The sequence below is a fragment of the Coffea arabica genome, chromosome 3c (genome assembly GCF_036785885.1).
Source record: "Coffea arabica cultivar ET-39 chromosome 3c, Coffea Arabica ET-39 HiFi, whole genome shotgun sequence".
Classification (NCBI taxonomy): domain Eukaryota; kingdom Viridiplantae; phylum Streptophyta; class Magnoliopsida; order Gentianales; family Rubiaceae; genus Coffea; species Coffea arabica.
Genome location: NC_092314.1, coordinates 27,375,274 through 27,392,648, shown reverse-complemented (window position 1 = coordinate 27,392,648; position 17,375 = coordinate 27,375,274). Strand labels below are relative to the sequence as shown.

At 37.0% G+C, this 17,375-nt stretch overlaps 1 pseudogene; it reads right to left on the bottom strand.

The window, feature by feature from the left end:
• The window catches only part of LOC113735762 (large ribosomal subunit protein uL4-like), a 78,815-nt pseudogene that overhangs the window by 777 nt on the left and 60,663 nt on the right, over window positions 1-17,375 (bottom strand).

Genomic DNA, 17,375 nt, shown 5'->3' with positions numbered 1-17,375 from the left:
ATAATCAATAGTAGATTAAGAAAAGTCGTGAGGACTCGAAAAGAATTTATTTATTTTAAACTCCTATTACAAGTTTATTTAAATATTTAATTACCTGTTTGCCCCGAATATTATTTTCTAACCTTTTTAGACCCAATTACATGGAACTATGACTTTCATGTATTTTTAAAATGACTTGTTATGGAAATTAATTTTTGGAAGCTCGTTTAGTGAGAATAGTGAATACACGTTTTCGAGACAGCGATCGATTTGGCGATACAGTGAGTTTGAAAAATTGGAGACTTATACATCAGTCTTAAAAATAGGTATTTTTATGTTTAAGTACTCAATTATTAGTAGTAGTACTATCATTATCAGAATTTCTTAGAGGTTTCGCCGTAGCGCGTATAAATAAAAAATTCACATATATCGAGTCGGAGAGGTTAATTGGAGAATTAAGGAATTTATTCTAGACTATTAAGAGTGAATAATAATAGTATGAATACAAGTGCATTGGAGGTTTAGTGCATAAGTGAAACAAATTCGAGAGGAATCGAGCACGAAACGCGCGCGTGCATGCCAGAAAAAGAGTTGACCTTTGAATCAATGAGAGCCACACATTTTAGTTTCACATGGGAGCATCACACTAGATTAAAACCGTCCATATACTAACCTCAATTGCCACCTCTTTTGCTTCCATTCCAGCTGTACAACACCAAGAGAAAGAGACCAAAGTTCCTTCTTCATTTCACCTCTCAAACTTGCACCAAATCACTTGAAATTTCTACCACAAGCTCAAAACTACTTGGAGATTCACTTAGGCAAGGAGAAGAACTACATTTCCATGGTTTCTTGGAGTTTTCTTGTGGCAAAAAAATCTGACCTTTATCATCTAAGAAGGTATATGACGATCAAGCTCTCAAATCTTAGTTCATGGAAGTTATATTGCACTTATAAGTTCATATATTCATGTGGGTAGCTTTATTTATGTTGGATTTTGGTGTGTGGGCTCTATGAACTCCCACAATGACTTGAGGACTGATTTCATGAGTTTTGATGTTATTAATGTTGGTTTAGTACTTAAAATAGTGGAAATAATTTGTATTGATGAAAGGAAACTCAAAGGAGGTGAAGAGCAAAAATATTCCGATTATGCCCTTATGAATTTCGTGCACTTTAGTGCAAGTTTTTGAGGTTCTAATGACTTTTTTATGATGTATACATGTTATATGAGTTGTGTAGAAAGTTTCATTGAAAAATAACATGATTTGGTTGATCAAATGTGTTGATTTCGAAAGTATGGCAGAACTGGAAAATTTTCGCGGATTGCCCAGGCAGTCCTGTTGTTTCGGCTATAACTTTTTACTCCGATGTCGAAATCGAGTGCCGTTTGTGGCACTGGAAACTAGATATTTCCAGCTTTCTACTGGTATAAATACACATCCTGGTTCCACTTGTGTGAACCAAACCATTCATTTGAAGTTTGCTGTCCTGTTTCGTTGGTTTACTACAGGGCAAAACATGAACTACAAATTGATGCTCAAATGTGGGCTAGTTGTAGATGGATTTTGAAAATGGTTTCTTTTGAGAAATTGTAACTTTATGAATGTGTTTTCCAACACTACCAACCATGCTCAATTCTAAGTTAAATTGAGTGAGTTGTGACCAAAGTTTGAAACTGACTCAATGAGGAAATTCCTCATTTTGGACTAAATCTTTAACTAATCTTGGTTTGGGACTTGTACTCGAAATTCTTGGTGTTAATCACCCACAAATTTTGTTTTAGATGCCTCTTAGACATTTTCTATGCTGATGGACCGTGTTTGAGGTACTTTATAAGCTAAACATTTTGAAAACGGAAAACGGAACTCACAAGGCAGATTTGCCTTGGAATTTTTGGAACTTTGGTGTTTTGGTTAATCAACTTCCCATACTTATTTATCCATGAAATTTTTCAGAAAAATAGTCCTTATATGGTAATATTATACTGCAAATTTTGGTGCCATTCCGAGTTCATTTTCTTGATCAACTAAACTTCCAAAGTTCATGATTTGATTTTGGAAAACCCTTGTTTAACAAGGAAATTTGGGTAACTTTGAGCTACCATATCTTGGTGCTCAAAGCTTCAATTCTCTTTCCACTTGTTCCATTTTAAACTTGGATTACAACTCTAATAGAGTTCCAAATTTCAGAAGCTAATCCCAATTCTGTGAATTTTTCCGAATTTTCAAAGTTGGCAAAAAACCAACCCCGGAACTGCCTCGATAGTCTAGAACAAAAACTTTGAGCTGAATTTTGAATACCTCCCATTTGGAATCATGGAAAAGTGTCTTCTAGAAACTTTTAGTGCTTTGGAAGTAGTTTCCAACGGTACCAAGTTTTCCAATTTTGAACTTATAGAGAATGAGATCTGATTTTTCAAAGTTTGCTTGCCGAATCTGAAATTTCCAAACTTAAAGGAAATTGGGGTTTCAAACTCTCCATTTTCCTCCGATATTGCTAGACCATTTTACACTTGATTTCAAAAGCGAAAATTAGATTTCTCTTGTGTTTTTGAAACCCACTTCCGAGCCTCGATTATAAATAATTAAGGCTCAATTCATGAATTCTCCTTAGAATGAACACTAGTACAACCTTCTCGATAAGTAAGGAATTTTAAGCGATAGTGTGTAATAGACAACTATTGTTTGCTCAGGTGCTCAAGGAGACCTTCAAGAGGATCTCAAGGGGAACACCTAAAGGCTTATTTACACACTTACTCTCTTGTTTCAATAGGTGAGTGTTCCATATAGAAGTACGTAATTTGAATAAGTCTATGACATGCTTATTCCATGATCATTAAGTGTTAAGTGCTACATGTTAAGTATTTACCACACTCATGCATATTTAAGTAAGGTATACTTCGACATGAAATACTTGATTTGCATATTTATGTAATGTGTTTAAATGATTAAATATGCTATGGCTGCATAAGTCGGTTGGAGTGAATCCCCTCGACTCTTAAATGGTAAAAGGGAGAAACGGCCAATGGCAGCCTATTAAAATAACTAATGTTTACCAATTAACCGTGATTACTACCGTTAACCGTTGACCGTCAATCGTTAACCGTTTACTATAATTACTTACCGTTTTCCTATCTACTTGATTACCTGGTACTTGATTACTTGATTACCGTAAATTACATGTTCACATGAAATTATCAAATATTGCTTACGTGTTTATGTGTTAATTGTTGCTAGTAATTGCTTATATGAAATTATCCACCATTTTAAGGCAAGTGTGTACTTCATCTCACTCGACCTACCAAAAGAATAAATTTTTACCATTCGTCAAGTTATTTGATTACTTGTGCATGTTGTAAGCTCTAAGCTGAACTTGGGTCCTGCCTTTGGTTACTGACCTACTCGAGCCAGGACTTGGCTCGGTCGGGTAGGTTGGAACCTTGGGCCACCGTTTCGGTATACTCGAGTATTACCACTGGAGGGATAAGGCGATGGCCAGACCGTACCGTGGGGATCGGAAGTCATAAGGTGCAGATGACCGAAATGGTTCCACTGGAACACCGTATCCTTCAAATGTGTGTTTATTTTGTATAATGATAACCGTTTTATGCAAATGTGCTATACTTGTGATATGCTCAAATTACTCGTAGAATGATAATTGTCTCATATTCATATGTCAACGTGCAACCCTGAACCATACATGCGGTATGCTCAATTACTTGATTTATTATAACAACTAGAGTGTCTAGAAACCTCACTGGGCTGTGTAGCTCATGTGAGGACCCATAATTTTATTATTTCAAAATATTTTTAAATTGGTCATTTTAAAAATATTTCGTACTCGAGTTACCCAAAAAAAATAAAATATACTAAAGTACATGAATTTCTCGAAAATAAATTTTTCCGATTGGTTCTTTACGCGCATATTATTTTAATGCCCAAATTTATTCAAGATGAATTGCTTATCGTGATTTTTATTGTTATATATATATACTTGGATTATCATATTTTAGAGTTTTAGAATCGAATAAGTTGAATTTCCAAGTTCAAATGAGAAAACCCTTAAGTTTGACCTTTATACGCGAGCGTGCCGAAAAGGCCCCGACAGGCACATTAATTTGATTAATTGGAGATTTTAAGAACATGATATTGGACTACTAGTAATGTACTATTAATGTACTAGGGAAATTACCTCAGAGGTTTAGTGTACAAAAGTTGCAAACGAGCGCGAAAATTGGACACGCAAAGACCCTAAACGGACCTAGCATGAGTTGACACTTAGACTTAACCATTAAGTCACCAATTCTCTCCACTTTCATTACAATACCTGATTTCACTCTCTCTCCTCTCGTCACTCTCTAGTTGGCCGAAGATGGGAAGAAAAAAATCTAGCCAAAATCCTCACAAACTTGCTTCAATCCACTTCCAAATTTCATCATCCATTAGAGGGCTTTGATCCTAGCATGGAAGAGGGGGCTGTTCATCGGTTTTCTTGGAGGAATTTCGGTCAAGATTTCTGCCCTAAAGCTGTCCAACTAAGTTCTTGAGGTAACTCACTCACCTACACTTCAATCTTGCAAAATTATAGCTCAAATAGAGCAAAGGTAGCATAGGTTTGCAACCTATGGTAGAATTTGGGTTGATTGATTGAGTAATTATGTTCTTGCAATTCCATGACATGCTCGAGGGTTTGAGGATGTTTATTGGTGATTGATGTGATGAATTAGCATGTTGTGGTTGCTGATATTGTGCTATGTTACATGTATATAGAATGATTGATGGAATGAAGTTGGAAGAAAGTTAGAAATTTGGAGAAGGTACTGTCTGAAATTTCTGACTCGCTGCCGACTTTCTTGTTTGCTGCTGCCCTGTAATTTCGAAAATTTTCTATGCTAATTGAGCTTCCAAATTGGTGTAGATATGTTGTGCTATGTGTATTGTGGTTTTCTACCAAAAATCAACCCAAATGGTTGGTTAAATTTTGAGTTACAAGTAAAGAAGGAAAACTGGAACAAGCTCCAGAATTTTCTGACCAGCAACATTTGTGTAGCTATAATGTTTCGCTCATTGATCGAAATTGAGTGCCGTTTACAGCATTTGAAAGTAGACTCTTAGAGCTTTAAAATGGTACCAAGTTCATTTTCTAGTTCGTCCTGAGCGATTCGTGGCGAGTTTTGAAAGCTGGCTGCTTGTTTATTATTGTTCATCCGAGACTGTCCAAAAAATCCATTTTGTTGCTTGATTTTGAACCGCTTATGTCTGGATTTTGGAAATGATTTCTTCTGCATAAATATATCCTTGTGAACCTAGTTTCTAAAACCACCAACCGTTTTCAATTTCACTGAGAATCGAGTGAGATACGGCCTAATTAGCAAAGTGCATTAAATCTGGAAAATAGGCCAACAGTCCAGGAATTTTAGCGAACTTCAACTTTTTATTTCTTGAGCTAGGAACATCGGAATCGAGTTCCATTTTTTTCATTTGAAACATGGATTGGAACTTTACATGCATATCAAATTTCAAAGGCTGGTTTTGATTCTATGATTTTTAGCTAAATTCCAAAATTATTGGAAAAAACTTGGACTGTTTTGACCTATCTTCAATGAATAGTAAACTTTCTTGGAGAAATTGATTTGTTTCTGATTTGATTCTTGGAAAGTGACCTTCTACAAAGTTGTTATGCTTCGAATGAAGTTTTTGATGGTGTAAAATTTTCTATTTTAGACTTTCCGAACTTCCGGACTGATTTTTCCACGAATGACTCGAAAAGTGAAAATTTTCAATTTGGACCTAAATGTTCTTTTAAGGGCCTAGGTTACATTTTTACAACTCTTAGAGCATTTCAAACCTATTTTCATGAGTTCACCTATCACTTGAGACCTCATTTGAGAGTCGGTTCCTTATGAACTGAAATACTTTGGAAACTTGAATTGTGGAGTCAAAATTGACTATTTCTTTTCTTTACACGAATACTGTATGGCCTGGAATTTGAGATACAATGCATTATTGCATACTTTCAGGATCTCAAGAGGACTTCGAGGGAACTCCCGGCGAAGCGTCTTAGAGCTAATTTCTCAAACTTTAACTTTTGATACTTGGTGAGTATCAAGTGCATGTGCAGTGTTTAAATGAAATGATTCTTGTACTTGCTAGTTAATGAGGCTAGGTGTCGCGCCCCATTTTTTGATAAATAAATAAATGGTTTGAAAATGTGTTTTTTGATTGGAAGATGAATCGTGATTTAAAGAAAAATGGGTCTAAATGGGGTTTTGAGAATGCGACGATTTGACCCAAAATTATAGTTTAAAAAGGGTTTTTGAAATCAAAATTGGAGTCGCCACTTGGTAATGAGTTAAGGTGTACCAAGTCACCTAAAATGAATTTTTTAAAGGAAAAATAGGAAAAAGTAATAAGAAACCCCTTTTAAACGACTCCTAGTCCACGTAAACCAAAGAAAAAGGTTCGGGAGTCACATTTGACAAAGGAGAAGGCAAGGATAAAATCCAAGGCACCCCTTTGACCTAGCCAAGGCTAGTTGCATGATTTAATCAAAGATTTTCTTGTTTCAACCAAATAATTTATTACATTTGGATGCACTACATGAATGCAAACCCTAGACCTAGGGGGATTGGGGGAAATTTCCCTTCAAAGGTTGAGTGGTGCCAATCACATTAATCGTGAAAGCCCAATAACGATCTTTTGAAGAAGTCACGAATAATGCGAGTGCGATGTAAATGAATGGAATGCATGTATGCAATGTGAGGACATGAGTTTGAAAAAAATAATAAAAGACAAGAATGTGTAAATGAAAACGTGCACGTGAGTGAGCAAGGTACGGTATGTGAAATGTGAAGTGTATGTGTGCAAGTGATGATAAAAGTGTTCGTGTGCAAGTGATGATAAAAGTGTTCGTGTGCAAGTGAACATATAAAGGTGTACGTGTGCAAAATGGGAGGAAAAAGTGTTAGTGTAATGATAGAGTGGACTTAGAATGCATGAACCTAGGGAATTCATGCATATTGGGTACGGGGAGACCTAAATCGTGACTCAATTTGCCCTTTTATAGAGGGAATACAAGCGTGCTAAGGCTTATAAAAAGCCACACTCGTCTATATCCCATATTTAAGGGGACTCTCAAGCAAATGAACCCTATAACTAGTATGAAATGCAAAACCTAAAGTGAGAGGGAAGGGATTAGAGGGACATGCGAAATGATAAAACTAAAAAGAATGCATGACATGTAATGAATCATGCAAACATGTACTAACGAAAAGGGGAAATGGCTTATTGGGTCTAGCATTGGACTAGCCCTTTCTATGAATTTCTACTAGCATTGGACTAGTGAAAACGGAACAATGAACCACAACTAGCGTTGGACTAGTGTGGTGACGGGAAAGGGGGCCACAACTAGCATTGGACTAGTGTGGTGACGTCCATTCATCCATCACATTCATTCATGACTATAAAAAGCGAGTAGACATGCGAATCACTTATAAACACGTAGCACATAACACTTAGCATGCTTGACTAGATGCAAGGACCTAATAAAGCGATTAAACACGTAGCAACGAAAGCAAGCAATGAACTTATTGCATTTGCTAACTAAAACAAAGGGGGGAAAGGGAAATTGGACAAGAAAGCTCGCCAAGCCCTATCTATTACAAGCCAAGAGGTGTACACATATCCCATAAAGAATAACTTAAATAAAAAGCAAAAGTAAATGACATAAATAAAAGAAATTAAAGAAAGGCTAGGAAAGCAAAGTAGACATGTATTTCTCACGTAGCACGTTGGTTCACATAGGAGAGACAAAAAAAAGATAAAAGAAATTATACCTCCCTTGAAATGGAGCTCTAGTGGGGGTGAAGTCACTTATTTATCCTCCAAAATAAAAGAAATGGTCAAGGTACCAATTTATTTGGGAAAATTAAAGAAAATGTACAAACACAAGCTCAATTGATCATAAAACCTTTAAAATTGTGACTTAAGTGTAATTTAAGCAAAGCATAGTAGCTAATCAAAGCAAACAAGTAATGAAGTGTAAAAATTAAAACTATCAAGGACCAAATTGATGAAATGATTCAATTAGTTGGGCCATAGTGGAACCAAGGGAGACTTGGGAGGTCAAAGTGCAATTTTCAGAAATTATTTCATGCAAAATGCATGCAACCCACGTAAGAAACTTGTTTCTGCAACTAAAACATGAAGGCTACCGCAAATTACCATTTCTGCAAGTACATATCAACTTCAACACCAATCTTGATCAAAAAACCTTTCAACCAAACCTCCAAAACTAATCTAAACATCATAACACACAATTTCAACATTCAAACCAACTCAAACGTAGAAGAAAATTCATGCCAATGCTGGAAAATTCTATGCCAAGAGTTCAGCAATCCTGACTTGCTACTTTTCAACAAGCATTCGATCATAGCTAGCTCAAGCTTTTCCTTTTTTAGACCCCTACTTGCAAACTCAACATCAAACTCCCATTCCTTCCCTTCGACATAAGATTAGACATGCGGATTAAGTGTAAAGATTCATGGAAAAGAAGACAGCAATAAGAATGCAACAGATTTTTGCTTTGCTACGAATTTTGCAGCTTCGAACTCATGCAAATGAAATGCCGACCGCACACTGAATCAAACATGGTTACAACTTAACAACAAGGGGATTATGGGAATACTTTCATGCAAGTTTCATATAACAAAAGAAAGCAAAAAGCTTCTGCAACAAAACAAACCAAACTGCTGCATTTTGGTTTCCAGGCTTGCGGCAATTTTCCAGCAACTACTCTCCTCATTCTATCATGCAAACAGGTTCATCAGATAGCAGATTTCTACCTCTCTATCATCGACTAACATGCAACTTCATTGAAGGGTGGAAACAAAGAATTGGGGCTGACAATTAAAGATGAAAGTAAACAGCAAAACAGCAATAGAAGGAAAGAGAGGAAGTGCCGCAAGTTTCTGCATTTTTCCAGCCGAGACTTTTTTACTTCATCATGCAAACCAGATTTTTGATGTAAATACACAGCTTGGATTAGATATTTTTTAACCCAACATTACAACTTTGGACTGAGCAACAAACTACATGAATACCACCATCCAAATAAACAGCAAACTTAGAAGGACATCATACAAAATTCTGGACAACATGCAAAAGTGGTTTGGCAGCTTCGTTGGTTCATAAATCATGCAAACCATTCTTCAAACTAACAAATATCATGCGACCAAACACTAAATAAAGCACAGTCAATAACAATAGGAGGCAGAACTGCGTAGCTTTGCCGGGTTTTCAAACTTCGGCAAACATTACACAAGTTAAACCAGCAGAACAAACGCACTGTAAATCATGAACCCAACCCCAAACTGTCTACTGATGTTCAAAATAATCCTTCCCATATTTGCTTGTCTAACAGCCTAGTTCATCAAACGGAAGGTGGGCATAAGGAAAAGAAAAACCATGGTTCCCTACTCACAGGGGGTTGCAGCCCTCCTCCAGGTCCAGGCCAAACCCACACACTCCTCAACCAAAACCGAAATAAAAACCCAACCTTCCTCAAATATCAAAACCCAGCCATGAAACGAAAAGTGTTAGATGAAATGCCAAAAGAAAACAGACAAAGTTGGCTTCAGATTTTAGAAACAAAATGGTTGGTAAGAAAAACAAAACGTTATCAGGCCTGGCTATACTCAAAACACAGAAAAACAGCGAAGAAAGGAAACAACTTTGCTTGCAAACCCCAGTGAACACAAGAAAACAACATACTGTCTCGCAAAAATCATCCAAAGCACCAAGCTTTACTTTAGCAATCAAGAACTCAGTGTAAGACTCCAGGAACTCTAATTACGCAGACCAGATTTCATATGAAAGGGAAATAGACAAGGAAAACAAAATTTGAAGGCTACCTGTTTACTGTTTTTGGGACCTGAAGCTTGGGTTCGACTCCGATGAAGAAATCAGGAACTAGATGTTCAGCCTTGGATTTCCTCTTTCCCTTGTTCTTCCTCAAACCTCTCGGTTCCTCAGCCAACCTTCTTTCTTTTCTATCCCTCCGCCGCCAAGAAACTCTCTCCTAACCCCTGGTTTTCCTCAGCTTCTTGCCGTCACATAATCTTTCACTTCTCTTAGCTATCACACTTTCTTTCCTCGTAGCCGTTCTTTTGATTCTACTCTCAGCCGTCACCAATTTTCTGGGTTTTTTTTTCTTGCTTCCTGCTCGGCCAAAATTCTCTCAAAGCCTCCCTTTCCAGCCGCCACTTACTTCCCTTTGATTTTTCAGCCGTCCTTCTCTATCTCTCCCCTCTCTCCTAAACTCTCTCTCCTGCGGCTGTTCTTTTTTTTCTATTTATACGGACCTCCAACCCTAAAACCCCAGCCATCTCTCCTATATTTGCAGTTAAGGGCTGCCCAAAGCCCTCCTTTGCAAGCTGCGGCAGAATGCAGCTTGCATGTTGCGGTCACACTCTTTTTTTTTTTTTTTTAATAATAACTAATTAATATAGATAGCTAATTAATAATAAAAAAAACTAATGAAGAAATGCTAATTAAAGATAAAAATAAAATGCTAATTTTCTTTTCCTTTCTTTTCTCTTTTTTTCTTTTTTTTCCTTTTTCCTTTTTCAATTGATAAACAATAACTTGCATCTTAAAAGGAATAAAATATATTTTTTGTGAAGGATTTTTCTTTTCCTTTTCAATAAATTCCTACGCTAAAATTACTCAAAAATAAAATAAAATAAAATAAAATAATAACATAAAATACAAGAAATAAAAACTAAAAAAATACAAGAAAACAATACAAAACTAACACTAAAAAAATTGGTGTCTACAGTTTGCCCCTCTTTGTCTGAGTTTTGGAAAAACTTGAGACAAAGAAGTAGACACCAAATACTTACCTGTGTTATTTGGCTGCAAAAGATTCCCACGAACAGGAATTATAACACGGGACTGACCCGAACATGAAAAATAAAACGGGACTGACCCGAACAGAATTTAAACGGGACTGACCCGAACAGAATTTAAATGGGACTGACTCGAACAAGAATTTAAACGGGACTGACCCGAACAAGAATTTAAACGGGACTGACCCGAGCCTGCAGTGATGAACATGATTTGATTTTTGACTTTGATTTCATTTTTTATTTCCTTTTTTATTTTTTGATTTTTTTTTTTGATTTTTTTTTTGATTTTTTTTTTGATTTTTTTTATTTGATTTTTATTTGATTTTTGATTTTTTTGACTGAGAGATTTGTCGAAATAATTTGCCCCAGTGTGATGAATTGGTCAGTGGGATTAAACCCAAGCCTGCCCAATGGGAAGTTGGCGGCACGAAGTCCAGGCCCAACGTGATCTTGTAAAGTTGGCGGCACCAAGTCCAGGCCCAACGTGATCTTGTAAAGTTGGCGGCATTAAATCCAGGCCCAACTCGATTTTTGAGATGTTGGCGGCACCAAATCCAGGCCCAACGTGATATTGTGAAGTTGGCGGCACGAAATCCAGGCCCAACATAGTGATGTTTGGGAAGTTGGCGGCACAAAATCCAGGCCCAACATAATCTTTGGAATGTTGGCGGCACGAAATCCAGGCCCAACTTGATTTTTGAGATGTTGGCGGCACCAAGTCCAGGCCCACCAAGATTTTTGAGATGTTGGCGGCACCAAGTCCAGGCCCAACGAGATTTTTGGAATGTTGGCGGCACCAAGTCCAGGCCCAACAAGATTTTTGAGATGTTGGCGGCACCAAGTCCAAGCCCAACTTGATTTTTGGAAGGTTGGCGGCACGAAATCCAGGCCCAATGTGATATTTGTGAATGGCCAGTGGGATAAGACCCAGTCCTGCCACTCAATTGGTCAAGAAATTGAATTTGATTTGTCAAGAAACAAGAAATTTGATTTTCCAAGAAACAAGAATTTGAACTTGATTTTTGATTTTTGAATTTTGAATTTTTTCTGATTTTTCGAGAGAATCTTTTTCAAAATAAATTGCCCTCAGTGTAGGGTCCCTTTTCCCTTCTTTCTTTTCTTTCTTCGGCGTCGGCTTTCCACATCGCCAGATGCTCCTTCGTCGATTTCAACTATGAATACCTGCACAGGGCTTACTAAAATATGACATGCACTTGAATTTTATGAAAAGAAACAGCGTGATTGATTTGAAAAATGCCTTATTTGATTCTTGGACGAAATCCTCAAATGAACTATAAAAATTTTGCCCCAGTGTGGGCTTATTCTGTGAAATCCCATGAATAAAAATTTTTCCCCAGTGTGGGCCCATTTGATTGTAAAAATTGGTTTGGATGCTTCTCCATTTATTTGCACAGGGTAAGCAATTGCTTTTTCTAACATGAAGAAAATTGAATGTCTTGCTTAAACTGATATAGCACATTCCATGATGAATTTCTCAAAATAATGCCAAATTACGAAAGATTTCTTCCCCACTTTAGCATCAATGCTTTAGGTAATGGGTCACTATTTCTTGTTGGTTCATCTGTCAGGACCAATCAAGTGATCTGATTTTTTGAGGGGGTTAAGGGAAATGAGAAGATGAGATTTGTTTGGTTCTTGTGCCCAAAATTGTAATTCCTTCAATACCACATCTTAGTGAAAGCAAAGAGTTTGTCACCCTTATTTTCAAGAAAACTTAGTCAACATACAAGCTTTCTAGGCATGCAACGTATGGGCAGAAATGATAGCTAAACATGCGGAAACGGGTTATACCCTTATGATCACAAATGATTTGATGAATTTCTTATGAGCATAATCCTCACTTTGGATTGTCATGAAGGAATAAGTCAACAATGGACTTTATTAGCTCGTAATGTGGCTTGAAAACGATAGCTAAAGAATAAAACTTTCAAGGACATAGCACCGAAGATCGCATTTTTCCAAAATTGCCCCTATTTTGAACCCGAAGATTCTAAACTTTGTTTGATCATTCAAAAGGGACTTCACCATCGAATCTTTTGTATTTCATTTTTCCTTTTTGCTTTTCTGTTTTCTTTTCTTTGATCTGGTGGGTTTTCACATGGTGAGTAGCGTCAACCCCATACCCAAGCAATTCAGAAATACAGCTAAAATTTTCCGGCATCAGAAATTTTCTTGACAAGGCCATTGCAAAGAACAGAAGTCAGGACTTTCAGCTTTTGTAATGGGGTCTGGTGGGGTGTTTAGAAAAGTTAAGGCTTGAAGGCAGATTTCAAGAATGGTTTAAAGAATCTGAGATCGCATTGTTGTGCCAACCCTATTTTAGGGTTAAATCAGAATTTGCCCCAGTTTATGCTCAATTGAGGCTTTTTCTTTTTCATTTTCTTTCTTCTTTTGATTTTTCGGCTTTCTGCCATTTTTTGAAATTTTCACAAAACTTGCCCCAGTTTATTTGTGAACTGAGGTTCTCATTTCTTCTTTTGTCTTTTGATTTTGTGGCTTTTTACTTTTCACTTCTTGAAATTTTCATTTTCAACTCAAACTTGCCCCAGTGTGGGGTTTGCAATTCTCAGGGGTTGTCAAATGAAGTATTTTATTCTGAAGGCTCAAAAGGGATAACGAGGGATAGAATGTTTGATTGGAAAAGAAGAGGGCCTGACCTTTATCCCGTTCTTTACATTAACTCAGAAAGGAAACTTTCATTAATGACGAAATTTCTCGCATGTATTTGAATTAATTGACTGAGGAAGACGCCTGTGAAGCATAGATGATCCGCCAGATGAAATTCTTCCTTTTCTTTTTTCAACATTAGAACCCAAGTGGAATCAAATTTCCAATTTGCGGTTCTCTCCCTTTTAGTCTTAGCATTTTGGCTTTTCTCTCTCTTTTTGAAAATTCTCCAATCTTCTTCCCCAGTGTGGGGGCGATCATAAGTGCTTTGAAAAGAACCAGCAATTTTGGCTCAAATGAGGATGCAAGGGATAAAGCAGTGTTTAAATGGTAGAAACGATGGCCAAAGCATCATTCTTACGCTTCATGACAAACCAAAGTAAAGAAATGCTCATTGAGAATCCATTCCCCCTTTTGATATTCGAAAATTTTTCCATGTAGGGTTGTGATCATCAAGGCGCTTATTTGAAACGAAGTTATTCTTTTAAAGGCTCAAACGGGAGAGCAAATGATAAAATCTGTATGGGTAGAGAAACGAATGCTCAAAGTATCATTCCAAATTTTCAAAACAAATAAGAATAATGCACCCTTTCGCTTTCACTTAGATATGATTTGAGTCTAATTAGACACTATGGACATTTTTCCAAGTAAAGGTTGCCCCAATGGGGTCAATAGAAGTGGCAAAACATGAATTGTTCAGCGAAGGAGAAAAGGTATCTCATTGGGCCTTTTGAAGGACCTCTCTTATTTTTGAGCACTTTTATTGTACAGCTCGGATCACCAACCTGGTATGCATGAAGATTTTAGAGAGTATACACTTGTGAATCCTCAGACTGAGGTTGGAAAAAATCTCAATTTGGTTTTATTTCTCAAAATTCATCATGAACTCTCCAATGAGTAAGAATAAAGAATGAAATGTACATGAATATAAAAAAAAAATAATTGTCCAAAAATTTTTATTGCTGAAAAAATTTGAAACAAAATTTCTCGTTCAATTATGATACAAATGAGAAGAAAAAAAACTTCTAAAGAGCTCCACATATATACTCTTTTTGTCTCCCTTTCTTTTAGAGCAAAAATGTATTAACACATCAAATAAACAGAATTTTCCTTTGAAAAACAATTATAAAGCCTCTCAGAGATTTTGGCCTAGAGCCTTCAGATGGATCTTTCATGTCTCCGTGGCAAGATCTACCCAAGAATCAAATAATACTTGTAACCTTCAAACTTTATTGGACCAAAATTATCATCAGATATAGAAGAATGTTTTCGCCTTATTGAAACATTTTATGAATGCAGGGGAGGGGAAAACAAAAGAAAAATACCCCGAGTTAGTAGGCAAAACTGCAAAATCGGTATGCATGTCCTATGGGGGAGCCCTTTTATGCCAAGGGTAGGCCTAGCATGAAAATGCAATCCTCTAGGGTAGGCACTATACCATACCTGATGGATCCGATCAACTTGTTGAGTGAAAAATAATTTGAAAAATTTGGCCCATTGGAATGAGAAGAGACGTTGGTCAAAATGAGGACCTCGTCCGAAGGGATTGATCACTTTTGATCGATACAAGAATTTGCAAAAAACGTACGGGTTTGTCCTTGACGAACTTCCTATCGAAGAGATTGGAATTCGTTTTGACAAATTTTCTCAGTGAAGCACGGGTCAAAAAATCCCAACTAATCAAATGCAATGGATGGTTTTTCCAAAATCGACTAGGTTTCCCTATTTGAAATTCGACATTGAAATCCTAATTGGTCAAATGAAATTGACAATTTATAAAAAAAAACGACCGGATTACCCTACAAAGGGAAACAGGTCAAATGAATTGAATGAAATTTAATTTATCCAAAATTAATCAAATCACCCTAAAAAGGGTAAATTGAACGAAACTTGATTTATTCAAAATCGGCTCGGTTGCCCTAAAAATGGGTAAATTGGCCAAATGAATGAAATTGAATTAGTGATTTATTCAAAAATCAGCCGAATGACCCTAAAAAAGGGTAATTTGGTCAAATGAATTGACGATTTCTTCAAAATCGACCGGATGACCCTAAAAAGGGTAAATTGGTCAATGAATTGACGATTTATTCAAAATTGACCAAATGACCTTAAAAAGGGTAAACTGGTCAAATGACCCTAAAAAGGGTAAATTGGTCAAATGAATTGACGATTTATTCAAAATTGACCAGATGACCCTAAAAAGGGTAAATTAGTCAAATGAATGAAATCGGTGATCTTATTCAAAAATCGACTAGATTGCCCTAAAATGGATAAACTAGTCAAATGAATTCAAAATCGACTAGGTTGTCTTAAAAATGAACAAATTGATAAAATGGACTGGATGAAATTGAGGAATCAAATGATCCAATGGACTGAATGGCTTGATGCATTAGTCTATGAGCCTTCTAAAATCAAATTTTGGCCTCAGTTTATTTATCGTCTCAATAGGAAGAATCATTTGTGAATTTCTTCAAATTAATGTCCTTTTACGCAAGGGATTTTTACCAACTTGACAAAATGGCCAAAAAGTGATTATTAGACGCTCATATTCCAAAGATCGCTCTTATGAAGACGATCGGATCCTACCTTACCTTGTGCACTACCCCTTTGGATGGTACAAAATGTAAACGTGCAAGTCTCTTTGGATTAAGTATCCGAGACACAATGTGGTTTTATTCCTAACACGGGATCCCCTAAGTGGCATTCCCTTTCTAGGATTTAATGCATGATGCCAGTTATTAAAGCAGGAAAAAAAATGCAATTCGAAATGAAATGTGACCTAAGGAACCCTTTATCTGCCAGGGTAGGCTTAGAATGATATGCAATTACCAAAATCTATGAATGCAATATACCAAAATCTTTAAACGTGCAATAACCTATCTACGAGGGTAGGTTCTAAAAGAAGGTCATGCCAGACCTCTTATTTGATAGGGTTTGTGAATGCAATGGGGACATAAAACCAAGAAAAGTTAGTTCAGCCAGATAAATACACATAACACATTGTAGCAACGAAATCAATACAAAGAAATAAAGCAATAGAAGGGAGAAAGGGGTTGGACCCCTCCCCTCGTGAATAGTGTCCCTAGCTCAGGATAAGGCCGACTCTACCCTAGGCAATTCTAATATGGATACATGAGGCTGGGGTTCGCTAATGCATCTAGACTCGATAAGCTCAGGTCCCCGAGCCTTCAGACTTAGAAACCAAGGGTCATCAATCCCAAGGTTCTTTGTCGGTGGCTCGAGCGATTCCCCAAACACCGCTACGCACACATCGTGTCACGGCTACGTGTTTGAGTGAATCTATCAAAGTCCTCAACCTTCGACTAAAAGCTACAGGCTATCAACCCATAGTTTAAAGTGGAAGATTGAGTGACTCATTGGAACATGCTACACACACATCGTGTCGTAATCACATGGCCAAGTGAGTCACCTAATCCTAATAGGGTGGAGTGGCGTGACAAGCCACTAAAGAAAAATAAAAGGGATAAAAGAAGTAAAGCGTATGCTCGTATGCTAGTGCTCGTTTGGAGGGGAAGGATCAAGAACCAACGCGAGGCTCTAGGGTGACCCATACCTCCCAAAATGCAATGCAAGCGCGAGATAACAAGTAAACATTCATTCAAACATACATTCGTGAGTCGAGGGATTAGTTTGATTATGTATATAAGACAAAAGGTCCTAAAAAATGAGAGATGCAATCCTAATATCCACATGCCATGCATAGAAAGGGTAGAAAAAGGAAACGAATGGTTAAGTCAAAATGCTTGGACCCACTTAGGAAGTCCCCAGTGGAGTCGCC